The sequence below is a fragment of the Staurois parvus genome, unplaced genomic scaffold, assembly GCF_062004578.1.
Source record: "Staurois parvus isolate SC_StPar_1 unplaced genomic scaffold, SC_StPar_1.0 ptg001723l, whole genome shotgun sequence".
NCBI lineage: Eukaryota > Metazoa > Chordata > Amphibia > Anura > Ranidae > Staurois > Staurois parvus.
This window is the reverse complement of record NW_028319519.1, coordinates 708368-726036: the sequence shown is the minus strand read 5'-3', so window position 1 is coordinate 726036 and position 17669 is coordinate 708368. Positions and strand designations below refer to the sequence as shown.

Below are 17669 nucleotides of genomic sequence, written 5' to 3'. Positions count from 1 at the left end.
ATGAAAACTTGTATTGGCAACTCTCAGCCAATTTAATACTAAAATATCCATTTGCAATGTCAAGAACAGAGAACACTTTTGCATTGGCATTTATTTGTGACATGATGTCTGGAGTTTCTGCCACAATGGGTGTACAACTTGGAGTGTATTTGTTTAGCATTCTTAGATCTATCAATAATCTATATGCACTAGGGTCATCACGCTTTGCCACTACCCACAAAGGATTATTAGTAACTGAATTGGCTTTCCTGATGATACCCTGTTCCAAAAATTCTTGTATGATTACTGATACAGGTTCATCAGATTCTGGCGGCAACTTGTATTGTTTTAATGGGGGATGGTCTTTGCCTTGAATATTAACTTCAATATTTTTGAACAGTCCAGCTTCATTTTTACCTTGACTCCACAGTTTTTTGTGTAGTTGTACTAGCTGTTTCAATTCCAAATTATCTCCAGTATCTGGCCATTTATAGTCAGCATCAATTGCTTCTGTCAAACAGATGCTACCGACTTCACAATAATCTGCTGGGTCAATTACCATAGGCTTACGATTAGCAGAGCCTTGCCAAACAATGCCATTGGCTAAATCAAGTATCCACCCTCTTTGAGACAAAACATCAGCACCAATAATGTTCTCTGATCCTTGACAATACCAAAAGTCTATTTCCGTTTGCGAACATCCTGGTATTTCAAAAGACACATTTTTACATTTTTTAGCTTGAACATCACCTTTTCCATTGAAACCTACAACTGTGCATACTGTTGCATTAGATGGAATTGGTATTTTCATGCCTAAAACACTTATTTGGGCTCCACTATCCAAAAGGAAATTTGATTTCTGTCCATTAATTTTAGCTTTTACATAAGGGCGCCCACACTTGTCCAAGAAAATTGGAGCTACATATTCCAGACAATGGAGTTCAACTTCCTTTTCTTTTGCTAGTCATGGTGCAGGTAATAGTGGCTGTCTTGAAGTATTGGATGAATGTGAGTTGTTCACATTTCCTCCATTACTAATTGACATTTCACTAATCTCTCTGATCAGAGGAGCGTAGGGTGAAGATGACTTAACTTCCTGTGAACGAATTGGAGCTGACGGTTCAGGAGAACTAAGTCCATTTTCTTTACCCAAATTTCTCATCTGAATGTCTTTCAAAAACTTCCTACACTGCCATTTCAAATGCCCTGGTTTTGCACAATAGTAACACGTGAGTGGTCTTTGATTCCCTTGTCTTACTCTGTCATTCCTGCGGGGGGCAGCATTTCCTGTCTTGAATTTATCCTGACTGTCAGTCTTAGGATAACTATTCTCAATTAAAGCAATTTTTGGTCTTACATTATTTTGCTTTACTTGTCTCCTGATTTTGTCAATAACATAGGCAGCGTCATCCAAATTATCCTTTTCATTAGCAATCAATAAAGATGCTGGATCAAGGTACTTAAATTTTTTTACAAAATCCTTGACCATAGCAGGGGTCTCATCTTGTAAATTAAAAATCATCCTGTATGCTTTAGAAAATTTAAGTCTGAAGTCATAAGGGTCATCATTAATAGTAGCTCTTAAGGAGTCTAAAATTTCCAAACTAGGTGTCTCCTCTCCTGTTGTGAACAGTAATAACTGTCGTAATCTATCAGTAGCATTGCTATGAATTTCCATATCATCCTCATTCATGAAAGGAGTCTTGACTAACCTACGAGCCATAAAACTGGGGATCCACAACCCAAAAATGCGATTTCTTTGCTCATCAGTTAATTGAAACCTATCACAAAAATTCTCAAAAACATCGGAATTATGGAAAGAATTTTCTCTCATGTTATATGCTGGTATATCCTTCAATATTTTCATTAACTGATCCTGAATCTGTAACTTCAACTTAGATGCTCTAGCAAGTAATTTCTGTCTCTGAACAGTAGTCTCACTGCCTACTTCATCACCCCTGGGTGAGTCTGGGATATATGAGGCTTGGGCAGTTTCTGATTGCTTTTTCTTAGATACCACAGCTATTTGCTTATTTTTTAATATTGCAACATTTTGAGATTCAATTTCTTGCTCAAGATGTTCAATATAGGTACAAAAAGTTTCACAGTTTGCACAATTGGATTCAACAGTATCCTGCATGTCTGTACTCTGTAAGACATTTTTGCTATCTGTCTTAACAACACAAACCACATTTTTCTCTGGCAATTCAAACACCATAGAATTGAAAACTCTAACTAGCTTCACAATGTTACGCAATTTTCTTTTCATCTTATTAAACGTAAATCTAGAGCTATCAATATCAACATTAGCCTGCATACATTGATCATACATAGCTTTCCATAAACCAGTATCAGAAGCATGGCTAGCTAAACCTTGAAATTCCAATTTACTTTCATTAGCTAATGAATCAATAAATTCCATTTTTCTACTCACCGAATGTAGTAAATTTCCTCTTTTGTCCTGGCTTAGGGACTTTTCTGGTCACGACTTGAATCCTCAGATCTCCACAACCAACGTTTTCTGTTCCAGGTTCTGCAATCTTTCCGAAGCTTAATCAATAGAAATAGTTCATCTCAATCCCCTCTGAAGAAGCGAGGACAAATTGAAAAAACGTGGAAAAATCGAATGGCTGGCACTCGCCAATAATGTTAGATTTCCAGAGTTATGAAAAAACTCTATTAATATTTCTAGGTTCTTGTAGATGGTTGTGGGAAGAAATCCTTATGAAAACCAGGTCAGTATAAGCAGTGTGACTTTATTTGATCACACACCAAAAATACAAAGTCAATAAAAAACATTAAAATTCAGATATTTGTAGCTTAAAATGAAATAAAAATAAAGAATAAATTGCCTTGGATCTTAGGAAATAATGTAGTTCCTTTGCATAGCTTAGATAGACGTTTTTGGCCTAGTTTAAGAACGTGCTTCCTTTGTTCTTTGTTCAAGCACGTGCTTTGAGTAAGAGTGTGTGAAAAGAATGTCTCTGTGTGTGAGTGAATGAAGTGAAGTGTAGTGTATCTGAGAAGCTTCTGAGCCTCGTTCTTTGAAAACTGCATACTTAAAATGCATGAGAAATTAGGTCCTCCCATTAATCTTTGTTTCAAATTCGCGGGCTTCTAAAACTACTCCCATAATCACTCCCAGTTTAACTAGAACATGTGTTCCTATTCAAACCACCAAGTCATTATCATGATTGACATGCAGACTATGAAAAAGGTTTCTGAAGTTCTTATGTTACATACAACTGTCAAAATCCATGATTTATGACTACAATTTAAACTCTCAGACTCATTATAAGAACTCACAATATGGTATACATTTCATAGAGTATTTTAAAAAGAAAACATGACTTTAAACCTCTGCTGATTACCTTTAGCTCAGACACAAATAATTCACATCTGACCACTGAAATGCAAAACCTCACATTCACATCCAATTAAGAGGGTATTTTCTGCCAGCATATATTTCAAAACTACTAAAGACCGAATTAAAGTTTGGACATTAAAAATTAATATTACACAGACGCAGTTGGATTTTGCTAACTGCATACAGGAAGATTCATAAGAAATTACATCAGGTAATGAAGGATTACCATCAACTAGAGCAGAAGACCATCGGACAAGAAGGTAAAATTGTTCTTCTGCAATGTGGTCAAAAATTGCTGAAAGATAAATTAGAACATTATCAAAATATAGTCGAGATAGCAGCAGTAAAAGTGTCCCAAAATAAATATAGGAAACGAAGGGGAAGGGTGAACCGTGGGAAAGTCTATTGGGCAATAGCAGCAGCACAGTTGATTGAAATCCAGATGAGTGGGATGCTGATGTGTGGGATTCTTCATCTAGCAATGATTGGGATGATTGCCCCGGAGGACCAAAGGCTGGGAAATCCATCCGGCCAAAATACAAGGTCTGTCTTAGGTAGTGAAATTCCAGGGGATACAGTGGAATAAGGGGCACAGAGAGATCTTGCCCAAAGCAAGACAAATAAAAAATGTGAAATATCTTAGTAACAGTAAGTAAGGACAAAGTGTTATGATTTGGATGCATCATTAGACAAGGATTATTGTGTTAGGTTATGTAGGAGAATTAAAACTGAAGCCGGCACTAAAAACATAGGAAACAGGTGCTCATGAATGAAATGAAAACAGAACAAATGGGTATTGCATTGACCGAGTTGTGTGAGTTTACTACTGACTATAAGTGTTGTATATGAATACATAACATATCTGTTGAGACCCCAGACTGCTATGAAGTCATAGAGAACCATAGAGACCTGGTAAATGGTTTATAACCTTGAAGTAGATATGCTGATTTTGTTTTTTTTTTACTAACCTTCGTATTCTATGTTGTTGCTAAACTTTGTATGTGCATTTGTAACATGTTTTTAAAGAATCCGGATTTAACTATATTGATAAGAATGAGAGAAGTGTTTAATAAGAATGGAATGGATGTGTATGTTGTTGAGAAAGATACATAGTAAGAAAGTGTGGGAAAAAGAGGTGTGGCAGGACTTTGTTTAATTGTCAAGCAGACACTGCTGCAGCCATATCCAAAACATCAGATGCAGAAAGAGAAGCTGAAATTCAGGAAACATGGCTGCAGGGTACAGCCCTTTGGGCTCATTAAAAAAAAAAAGTGGACATTTTGGAGAAAAGGCCATTTACAGGTGGGCACAAGTGAGAGGCATACCTTTGACGTTAGACATTATTAAGCAAACAATAGCACAATGTCCAGTATGTCAACAAACCCAAAAGAGGGAGGTTCCATATACTGTGATGGGACATATAGGGAGAGGACAGCTACCTGGACAGATTTGGCAAATGGATTTCATTGGGCCTCTCCCAGAAAGCCGAAGATGTAAGTATGTATGCACAGCAGTAGACACATTTTCAGGGTTAATGATTGGTTTCCCTTGTCGGTCTGCCACTCAATGGAGTACATTGAGAACTTTGGAAATTATCACACAGTATTATGGTACTCCCCTACATATTCAGACTGACAATGGATCTCATTTCACAGGACAACAGGTAAAGGAATATGCGAAGGAGCATAATATTGAATGGATATATCATATACCCTATTACCCCCAAGCTGCAGGGCTTGTGGAAAGAATGAACGGATTACTAAAATCCACTATGAAGAAGTTGACAGGAACAGAATCTTATGGACAATGGAGGGATAATTTAACTGAAGCCTTACAGATAATAAATAATAGGCCCATTACTGATTCCATGACACCTCTGATGCGGATGTTAACCCCTAATTTGAGTATTGGGGCAGCAAAAGTTGAAACTATAATATATTGGAAAATTAATAAAGAAGCTCAGACACCATACAGAGGAACACCCGCATCAGCTGGTCTGGATCTTTATTCGGTAGACACGATTGTTATAGGACCAGGAAAGGTAAGTACCATCCCTACTGGAATAGGTTGTAAGATACCTGACAATCATTTTGGACAGATATCAACCAGGTCTAGTTTTGCACTCAGAGGAGCCGTAGTCATCGGAGGAGTGATTGACTCGGATTATCAGGGGGAAATAAAGGTAATTATGATCAATCTAGGAGGAGAATCCTTGATTATCGATAAGGGAGAAAGGATGGCACAGTTGCTGTTAATACCCATATACCTGGCCCAACTGGAGGAAGGGCAGGCTCCAACCGAATTGACAGTGCGGGGGGATACAGGATTTGGATCCACCAACACAGTCAATGTAGGAGCCAAAATATGGGTACAGGACGAGAAAGGTCCGCCTGCCCCTGCAGAAGTAATAGCAGTTGGCAAGGACCGAACCCTGTTAATCATGAGACCGGGAATAGAAAAATGGGAATATGTTGCTCAGGAAAAATTTTATTTGAGAGAATAGAGCTGAAATTTGTTTCTGATTACAGATCAAACTAAAACATGTTATCGCCCTTGGAATCCTTGGTATCGGGTGGTCGGCCACCTTATCCGTTGAAGCCTGGACACCAGGAACTAAAGTGACTGACACTCATCAAAGTAGGGTGGGGTGGAGATGGAAAAACTCAACCAAAAACCGGCAGCACGATTCTTTTTCTTGTCCTGCTAATCAAGCTTGCAATATTTTGAATATTACTTTCGATGGAAGCATGTGGGCTGGGGCTCCTGATCCGGCCAGAAGCGGATACCGTCCAACGTATGCATTGCATAAAGACAATGGAAAAGTGAATATAATGGCTCGAGTAAATGTTAGTTGTTGCCAACGTTCTTCTCTTTTTCTTTTCTACAATAAGACTGTTCAAGACATTTTGTATAAGAACTGTACTAAGCACGGAACTAACTTTCTTTTCTATCTAAATGAAACTGAGGTGGTGACGTGTGCCAATAGCACAGTCATACAAAACAGAACTTGGTGGGCACAACATCTGGTTTTTGTTAACATTAATACGTCTCGTGTTGATTCGGGTCATATCAAAAGACTCCCATCTACTTGTGGAAAAGTGGGGCAACATGCCCAGAAGACTATAATACATGCTCAAATTGTTTTTCCACGGACTATGAACTGTCCAAAGCCTGCACGTACTAAACGGGCGTGGTATGATACCATGCTTGGAGGTTATGGGACATTAACGGAGTTTGAATGGTTTTGATATAGAAGCATTAACCAATAGATTACATAATGCTGGTAGCAAATTAAATGATGCTTTAACATTACAAGCTAGCTGGATGCCCACTATATGGCAGCCAGCTAAAATAAGTGCTGGTGTAGATACTATAATGGCCGATTTATAAGCTGTTTCTAATATATTCAATTATGGTTTTGATTAAAATTTTGCTAATTTTGTAAATTGGACAGTATGTTCACTGCAAACTATATATCAACAATAACAGAAAGGAGTTTTTCAGGCCATGCTGATGGCCGGAAATGAACAAATATGGAGGACCGTGTTTAATCAATCGATTGATCCAAAGTTTTGGGTACATTGGAATCTCAGAAGATGGTTTGCAATGACACATTCTGTTCGGGAACAATCCATATGTATAATGTGACCAAATCTAGTGAAATGTGCAAATTTGTGGTAATGCCTTTGATTCTAGGAGTTCCCAGAGATTTACATTATTGGGCTCCAGAATTTTATGGCACATATGTGGATGGTGAAAATAGAATGCATGATCTTTCCTTCTGTGATAATACTTTAGAGGGAAAGATATGTAAGTTGCTGTCTGCTCTATATGAACATTGTTTATTGCAAAATACTGTAAATATTTGTAAATGGACAATTTTATTTTTGACATATAAATATATGATTGAAATTGCACCCCAAACTGTCTGTATGATCACAAACGTGCCCGCCGTACCGAATATGCAAGTCCCCTTTTCAGGGTGTGTAAGTAATATGACAACAGTACATTGGGAAAATTAAATTTTTATTTTAAAAGCAGACACTGAAGTGGATGTACAGACATATTGGAGACATATTAGTTTAGAAGTGCCTAATTGGGATTTTAGCCTATTAAAGTTGGAAAAGATTATTAGCCAATCATCTGAAGTTAAGAAACATATATTAAATTTCTAAACAAATCAATTGCATTGTATATAATAGGGACTACTATTGTTAAAGATAAGCTTGTCAAGGTGGGCTCTAGCATAGCTGATGCAACTTCACACCATTGGTGGGATTTATTTACTGGACATTCTCCTTTGCAACACAAGTCTTGAATTTTTTGATACACCCTGTATTGGGTATTTCTATTGTGGTAATTTTATTATCACTTTGGAATTGTTTTATGGCCTATAAATTGTTTTGTAAAAAGCCAAGAGTATTGATGGTAACATGTGGAACCTAAGTGTTCAATTAAGGACCGATTGTGATACGAGTGTGACAAGTTTGTATAAGAGTGAATGTATAGATTATAATTGAACGCTTGGTTTCCTTATTACCGGAATAAAAGGTTATTACAGGTCTTGGTTTCTTCTGATACAGTAATAAAGAGGCTATTACAGTTCAGACTTGTTTGTGCAGAAGTGGTTGAAATTAGTTTTATCTGGAATTATGATTCATTGTTATGAGAATGGAGCACCCCTTGAAAACAGGCAACTGAGCATGATCCCACGCTGTGTTCACAAGCCGAAATGTATCTACTGCGCAGATACACACGTGAAATAACAATTTTGTCTTATAAGAAGTGGGGATTTCTGAGGAGAAAACGGGACTTAATCTTGGTGCGACAGACGTGTCTTACGGTGTTTTCTCCCGGTTTCCTCCTCGCTGATTGCTGGAAGTCCCCCAATCAAGGCGAAGGGTGATACTACAATATCCGGTGATATATTGATGCTTACTCTTTATGATTTATTCTATATATGATTAGCTATAACCTGTAATAGGAAATATATAATATCAATAAATATACTTTTTTTATTTTACCTAAAAAGACTTAGTCTTTGCCTATCTGGTATGATAGTGAGTGAGTTGCAGACTTAATTTTGAGCAGGTAAAACACCCTTCTATCCCTCTGCCTTGTTTTTGGATCCCTTACCTGAGCTGAGGGGAAGGGGACATGAATGGCGGACTGAAGAAAACCATGTGAGTCAGATATTATCCCATATATACAGCTGAGAAAAGTGAGGCCAGCCTGGGCCGTATTGTATGTTTATCACCCTATAAATGTCCCTGGGGGAGGGGGGGGGACTGTCATGGCTGCTTAGCAACTGACTTCACACTGCTGATAGGTCTGGACCGGGCCTACGGTATTTCTGAGCACACATGTATTGTACGCCGTCCGCACCGAGTACATGTATGGAGGGATTGTACGCCGTCCACACCGAGTACATGTATGATGGGATTGTACGCCGTCCACACCGAGTACATGTATGGAGGGATTGTACGCCGTCTGCACCGAGTACATGTATGGAGGGATTGTACGCCGTCCGCACCGAGTACATGTATGGAGGGATTGTACGCCGTCCGCACCGAGTACATGTATGGAGGGATTGTACGCCGTCCACACAGAGTACATGTATGGTGGGATTGTACGCCGTCCACACCGAGTACACGTATGGTGGGATTGTACGCCGTCCACACCGAGTACACGTATGGTGGGATTGTACGCCGTCCGCACCGAGTACACGTATGGAGGGATTGTACGCCGTCCACACCGAGTACACGTATGATGGGATTGTACGCCGTCCACACAGAGTACATGTATGGTGGGATTGTACGCCGTCCGCACCGAGTACATGTATGGAGGGATTGTACGCCGTCCGCACCGAGTACATGTATGGAGGGATTGTACGCCGTCCGCACCGAGTACATGTATGGAGGGATTGTACGCCATCCACACCGAGTACATGTATGGTGGGATTGTACGCCGTCCCCACCGAGTACATGTATGGAGGGATTGTACGCCGTCCACACCGAGTACATGTATGATGGGATTGTACGCCGTCCGCACCGAGTACACGTATGGTGGGATTGTACGCCGTCCGCACCGAGTACACGTATGGTGGGATTGTACGCCGTCCGCACCGAGTACACGTATGGAGGGATTGTACGCCGTCCGCACCGAGTACACGTATGGAGGGATTGTACGCCGTCCGCACCGAGTACATGTATGATGGGATTGTACGCCATCCGCACCGAGTACATGTATGGAGGGATTGTACGCCGTCCACACCGAGTACACGTATGGAGGGATTGTACGCCGTCCGCACCGAGTACATGTATGGAGGGATTGTACGCCGTCCACACCGAGTACACGTATGATGGGATTGTACGCCGTCCGCACCGAGTACATGTAAGGTGGGATTGTACGCCGTCCGCACCGAGTGAATTTTACTATCCATAGGCGACACTTTAACCGATTATCGCCGCCCGATAGCAGAAATATTGCTACAGGGCAGCAGCGGTGCGCAGAATCACCTATATATATTTAAAGCGGAAGTTACGGAGCGGCCATTTTGGAAAAGGTATTCATCCAGTTTTGCCAGTAGGAGTGTATGCTAAGACACCTTGCTTGTGTGTAAGCACATTTCATTATTAACCCCTCGCCCTCCTGAGGATTTACCCCCCTTCCTGACCACTCCTCTTTTTGCTACTCGGCGCTGCACTAATTCAACTGATAATTGCGCGGTCATGCAACGCTGCACCGAAACAAAATTTACGTCCTTTTTTTCACACAAATAGAGCTTTCTTTCGGCGGTATTTGATCACCTCTGCACTTTTTATTTTTCACGCTATAAACAAAAAAAATCTAAAATTTTGAAGAAAAACAATATTTTTAACTTTCAGCTATAAAAAATATATAGTAAGCTCAAAGTTAGTTATAAATTTAGGCCAAAATGTATTCTGCTACATAGTTTTGGTTAAAAAAATCCCAATAAGTGTAAATTGATTGCTTTGTGTGAAAGTTATAGCGTCTACAAACTGTGGTACAGATACTGCAATTTACATCATCTTGCTATACAGCGCTGCGGTAGCTTAACAGACAATTGCGCGGTCATGCAATACGGTACATAAATGAAATTTACATCCTTTTTTTCCCACAAATTGAGCTTTCTTTCGGTAGTATTTGATTGCCTGTGTGTTTTTTATTTTTTGCTCTATAAAAAAAAAGGCTGACAATTTTGAGAAAAAAATAACAATATTTTTTTTTCATTATACTAATAATGGCGGCGATCAGCGACTTATGGCGGTGATCAGCAATTTATGACAGTGATCAGCGACTTATGGCAGGACTGCGGCGGACATTTTGACACTGGGGGGGAACTGACTTGGAGTCACTGACATCCCCAGTGACACCAATACAGTGATCAGTGCAAAAAAAAAAAACACTGACACTACTAATGGCACTGGGGAGGAAGGGGTTAACTTTTTTATTAAATGAAAGGGTTAACTGTGTGAGGGGAGTGTTTTACTAGTGGGTGGGGTGTGTACTTCACAGGAACACGCTGATCCCCAGAGATAGTCTTCTCTCAGGTTCAGCATACTCTGAACTGACAGATAGCAGAGCTGCAATGTAAACACTGCAGCCGTGCCATTGTAGTGGATTGTGATAGACAGTCCACGTTTTATTAGATGATCAGTAAAATGACAATTTTATAGTCTTGCTACATTCTGTTTCTTGCTCTTTAAATTCCTTACTCTCTTAAGTAAACAATCAGATATAGGTTTACAGAACAATGATGATAATTAAGATGGCGCCTTCATCCGGAGTCTCACCCTTGGTGACTCATTAGGAGAAAAGTATCTTTTAATGTAAACAACCCCCATAAAAGGGAATGAGTCTTTTTGGGGAAAATGATTGGAAGATATCAACACGGATGGACGAACATGCAGAAACCCAGTGGACTTTTCACCCAATCAATGTATATGCTTTGCCTGCATCATAAGCCCTATAAATGATACTGTTAGTTCCTCAATAAAACAGAATTTTAGGAAGTTGGCAAACTGCGAAGTGTCAGTGTCTTACTTCCACGTGCACGTATTCTCATATTAATTTGGCTCACTGGTAGATCACGGTAAATGGTCTGTAAGTGACCTAGTCCAAGACATTTGGCGCCCAACGTGGGGCCACCGGAAGCCATGTTGACTCTGGGCTTAGTACACCGATACACCATACACACCTCATGCCAGCTGCCCCCCCCCCCTTTGCCCAGCATTTGCCCAGTGCTTACTGTCTCTGGCTCCCAACCACCTTCGGCCCTCCACACACCCCTAATGCCTGTAGTACCACCACCACCAAAACAAACAGAGGCTTCAGACCAAGTTGAACTGAAGACACCCACAGAATGGCCGGGCTGGAATTTTACAGATGTGGTGACCCCTACCTCTCTGCCAGACAGAAGAGGATGGGCTCAAGAAGTGACAGCGGCCACGGCGGATCGCCAGGTCACACAGGCAGATGATGCCGGCTCCATCTGCCCCCCAACGGGACCGCCCACCCCTGGAGGGCCGCAGTCCAGATCCAGAGAAACACCCGATGCCTTTTTACCGGCGCATAGCCCAGATCCACAAGACCTATTCCACAGCCTGGAGGGATTTGGTCAGTCTGTGTGAGATCAAGGCTGGGGATGCATATTGGCCGATAATGGAAAAGGATCTCACCAGAGTAAAGCCAAATGAGGACACCACTTATGCCTCGGGAATTTCTTTCTGTGACCAGTTGCAGCAGTGGGCCAGAGAGAGACTGGCGGACCAGGCCACCACATTGCAGGACATTACCCAAGACAAGACTGAGTCGGTGGAAAAGTTCCATACCAGACTAACACAGGTGTTTACAGACCTGGGATTCAGTGTCCATAACAAGGTACATACTCAAATGCTGGCCTCTGCATTTGTATCAGGACTAAAGGAGTCTGTTTGCAAGGGTTTGATCACTGCCCGTCCAGAGTACCGCACCCTCCACCTGGATATACTGCTGGTGGCAAAAGGTCTGGAAGTGGCCCCGACGACCCGGAAGCCGACACCACTCATGTTGTCAGCTGGAGAGCAGGTCCCCAGAAGAAACCTACTTGTTTGCTTCAACTGTGGAAAACCAGGACATTTCAGAAGGGAATGCAGAGCTCCCAGACGTTCACGACGACTCAATGACTACAACTCAGGGTGAGAAGAGTCTGCAATGCCACCACCTCCACCGCTTCCAGGACCAACACACACAGGTCCTACCAAAGAACATTTCAACCTTCTCCAATAGGACAGGGGCAAGCCTGTGTCCACTCCCCTTATGACAGTTTCTTCTCATGGATATGGTGCTAGTGGGCCCCTAGCAAAGGTCACTGTTCCCATTGAGGGACATCCTCCGGACGTTTCAGTTCGCCCCTTGCCAGACCATGTAGAACAGGCCTTACAGGAGCTGCCACTCTTTGGTCCACCGGACCTGAGGATATTGGCCATCTGAAAGTTGCTCCAGTGTTAGTCCAGCTTAAGCCTGGAGCACCATTGCCACGGAAGCCTCAATACCCTCTGAAGCAAGCCCAGATGGACGCCATCTCCAAACAAGTCAAAATACTTCTGGAAAATGGGGCAATTATTCCCTGTGTGTCCCCATGCAATACACCCCTTTTCCCAGTGAAGAAAAGAACTCCAAAAGGTGAGCCCACCAAATATCGCATGGTTCAAGATCTGAGAGCAGTCAATGAGGCAACTATTTTGGAAACCCCCATTGTACCAAACCCCCACACCCTGCTTGCAGGGGTACCTCCCACAGCCCAAGTGTTCACAGTTAATGACTTGGCAAATGCCTTTTTCAGTGTTCCACTGGACCCCTCCTGCATGTATCTCTTCGCCTTTACCCATGCTATGCTGGCCGACAGTATACCTGGAGAGTTATGCCCCAAGGGGCCCAAAGTTCGCCAAGCCAATTTGCAAAGGCCATGACAATTATCCTCAGCACCTGGCAACAGTCACACCCGGAAGTCATAGTGCTCCAATATGTGGATGACTTGCTCCTATGTGCCACCAACCATTCTGAAGGAAAAATCGCCTCTCTGAGCCTCCTCCACCACCTGGCTGAACAGGGCTGCAAGGTTTCTAAGGACAAGTTACAGTGGTGCCAAACTTCTGTCATTTTCTTGGGACATTGCATTTCCCAAGCCACTCGTCACCTCATGCCGGATGGAGTACGGGCTATCCAGAATGTCCCAATATTTCAGGGACCAAAAGCCCTGCATGTTTTCCTAGGGTTGGTTTCCTATTGTCGTTCCTGGATCCCAGGAGCCTCCATCTTGATGCAATCCCTTTATGATGCCCTGAAATCTGAACCCTTTTCCCTGACAGAAGAAGCTGTACTTGATTTCCATCGCCTGAAAAAAGCCATCTCCACTGCACCTGCATTAAGTCTACCAGATTATGATGAGCCCTTCAAACTTTTTGTGGCTGAGAGACAGGGTCATGCAACAGGAGTTCTGGCACAACACCATGGGGGTCGCCTCTGGGTTATTACTCCTGCAGGCTAGACCCGGTTGCACGAGGTGGTCCCTCCTGTCTGAGGGCTGTTTTTGCTGCTCATCTTCTTCTGGATAAAACGGCAGATTTGGTCTTAGGACATCCACTCACACTTCTTGCCCCCCATGACATTACCGCAGTACTGAACCAAACCCAACCAAAACATCTATCTGCCGCCAGGCATCTGCGACTGCAAGGCTCCCTTCTTTTACCTGATCATGTCACCCTGGTCAGATGCACCCAGATAAACCCTGAAACTCTTCTCCCTCTTCCGGGGGGGGGGGGGGGTAGGCGAAGCAGAAGAAGACACCGAAGACATGGCACCAGAGGATGTGGTACATGACTGTTTGGAACTTATGCAGGCAGAAACTACACACCTACCAACAGTCCATGATACGCCCCTATCAAATCCTGACCTAATACTCTTTGTGGATGGATCCCGCTTTGCAGATAATGCTGGCACCTACCACACTGGATATGCTGTGACTACCGACACAATGGTACTGCAAGCTAGGCCTCTTCCACCTTTTATGACTGCACAAGAGCCTGAACTAAGGGCCCTCACCAAAGCCTGTGAATTAACAAAAGGACAGACAGCTAACATTTACACGGACTCCAGATATGCACTGGGGGTTGCACTTGATTTTGGCCTAATCTGGAAAATGAGGGGCTTTTTCACGGCAGCTGGGACTCCTGTAAAGCATGGAAAGGCGATCAACCGCCTTATGGAAACACTCTTACTACCAGCCCAAGTGGCCATACTGAAGGTGAAGGTCCACGGTAAATTGACCACTATGGAGGCAAAAGGAAATCATCTGGCAGACATGGCTGCTAAGCAAGCTGCGGTCAGGGAGCAGGAAGAGGATGAAGAGATGTGCAGTGAGGTGATGCCTGTGCTAATTCATCAGCCCAAGGACAACCAACTCCAGGAAGCCCAGGATAATGCTTCAGAAGAAGAAAGGAAGGAATGGATGCAGAAAGGAGCAGTTGAGGACAAAGGATTGTGGGTGGTGGGGAAGAAGGTTTTGCTTCCCAGATCCTTATATCCGGCAACAGTGCAGTGGGCACATGGAGCGTCACATCTGTCCAAGATGCTAATGAACTCTTTGATCAGTAAATACTATGTGGCACCCGGAATTACGGCTTACACAGACAGATTTTGTAAGTCTTGTGTTGTATGTGCCAAGTGCAATCCTGGAAGACCTGAGAAACCTCCAAGCAAACATCTGGCCAGGGCACTATATCCATTTCAGAGGATCCAGATAGATCATATCCAGATGCCAAAAAGTGGACGATTTGAATATGCCCTAGTGGTGGTGGATATGTTCTCAGGATGGCCAGAGGCATTCGCAGTAACCAACCAGACAGCAAGAACCACTGCCAAGAAGCTGCTCACGGAGATAGTCTGCAGATATGGAGTGCCCGAGGTGGTTGAAAGCGATCAGGGACTGGCTTTTACTGCCAATGTCACAAAAGAGATCTGGGGGGGCTGTGGGGGTCACACTTGAGTTTCACACACCCTATCATCCCCAGAGTAGTGGGAAGGTAGAGCACCTAAATGGGGTCCTGAAGTCAAGAATGTTAAAAATGGCCCAAGAGGTAGGCATGGGATGGCCGGACAGCTTGCCTATTGCTCTTTTCAGTGTTAGATACACACCAAGGGGAAGTCATGGGTTTTCTCCCTATGAGATTTTGTTTGGGTCCGCCCCTAGACTGGGTACCTACTATCCTCAACAATTACAATTGCAGTCTGACTCATTGACAAAGTATGTGATATCTTTGACACGTGTGTTGACTAATATCCATGTGCAAGTATTCGCCTCCATTCCAGATCCTGAGGCGGACATAGGAACACACACTTTACAACCTGGAGACTGGGTCTTGGTCAAAAAGTTTCTGCGAAAACATACATTGGAACCCAGATATGACGGTCCTTTCCAGGTGCTCCTGGTGACTGCCACTTCAGTGAAGTTGGAGGGAAAGTCCACCTGGATACACGCCTCACATTGCAAGAAGGTTCCACCTCCAGAGGACGAGGCCCTGTCCGTGTCACCCACACCACAATGATTGTGTTGCATATCCTTTTTTGGTGGAAATGGGAGGGGGCCAACAGGTGGCCATCACTCACAAGGGTGAGTCCACCCAGGTTTGGTATAATTCATCCAACACACAAGTAGCAACATTTTTCTTCAATCATAGCCTGTGCAAGAACACACCTGTCCCCATTGCCTCCACAATATATATATGTGTTACAGATAATTATTGGGGAGCAGATTGTGGCTACTGGGGATCAGTGGGATGGAACATGAGACCGGTTTGGGGGTATAAGCCACAAAGTGCAGTAGAGCGGAAAGACCGGTATGGAAAATCTCTAATTTCCCGAATGACACTCACTTACCACCCCTAAGGTAGATAGGTGATCCACAAAAATGAACAAGCAATTCACTGTAGCCATCCCCCTTACTCTGACCATAGAGAGTCCGGGAGATCAGGGAACTTACCTTCTAGGGGTGTTATATCCCAGAGGTGGCACAATCCACCATTGTGAGTTCCAACTGAAAGATATATACCTTTCAAAAGAGTGGTTGGCCCCCCTTAATCATTCTCTCCCTTCTCCCAATCCCCAAGCCTCCATGCCATAATGCCATTGCACATCCTCTCAGATCCATTACTTAAGGTGCCTCCCAAACCCCCCCATGCAACCAAGCACAAACGAAGTGCCCCGCAAGGGAGTTTTGACCCCCATGTCTATATAGATGCGATAGGAGTCCCAAGGGGGGTACCCGATGAATTCAAGGCCAGAGACCAGGTGGCCGCAGGATTTGAATCCCTATTCCTCTTCATCACTGAGAACAAGAATGTAGATTGGATAAACTACATCTACTATAATCAACAACGGTTTGTAAACTACACACGAGATGCCCTAAAGGGGATAGCAGAGCAGTTGGAGGCTACTTCTAACATGGTCTTTCAAAATCGTATGACACTCGATATGTTATTAGCTGAAAAAGGGGGGGGGGTCTGTAAAATGATACCAAAGACCGTGACCTGCTGTACGTATATCCCAGATAACAGAGGCCCAAATGGGAAGGTGACACTGGCCATCAAGAAGTTGGAGGACCTGTCAAATGAGCTTAAGGAAAACTCAGGTATTACACATCCCTGGGATCAGTGATTTGGATGGCTGAGTGGCTGGCAGAAAGCCCTCGCCCAAACAGGGGTGGTTATCCTGGGTATTATCATTCTAATGGCAATAGTCGCCTGCTGTGTGATCCCTTGCATTAAGAGGCTAATAGGGAAAGCTGTGAACGAGATCTCCCCTACATTCCTGAACTATAACAATGTTGAACTCCCCCGTGAAGAAAGGGAATCCTATACTCCCTTACAGACTATGGCCCCTGATTATCATATTTCAGATTTATAAAAAAAAAAAAAGGGAATGCTACAAATTTCCCCCCCCAACAGACAACTATAAGCAGGGAAAGACAGTGCCTGACTGTGGCCTTCTCAGGACGTATCGAGACACTAGGGATGGATTAGCCACTCAGGGGCTCTATATGCGTCTTAAAAGAGTTCCTAGGGGAGGGCCACCAGGCAGTTAGGAAATCAGAAGACATAGGGACAGTCAGGAATAAAATAGCCATTTTAAGGGGGGATTGTAGTGGATTGTGATAGACAGTCCACGTTTTATAAGATGATCAGTAAAATGACAATTTTATAGTCTTGCTACATTCTGTTTCTTGCTCTTTAAATTCCTTACTCTCTTAAGTAAACAATCAGAT

At 43.0% G+C, this 17669-nt stretch overlaps 1 pseudogene; it reads left to right on the top strand.

The window, feature by feature from the left end:
- Positions 1-4299: 4299 nt before the first annotated feature.
- LOC149434621 (uncharacterized) lies at positions 4300-7044 on the top strand (annotated as a pseudogene).
- Positions 7045-17669: the final 10625 nt, after the last annotated feature.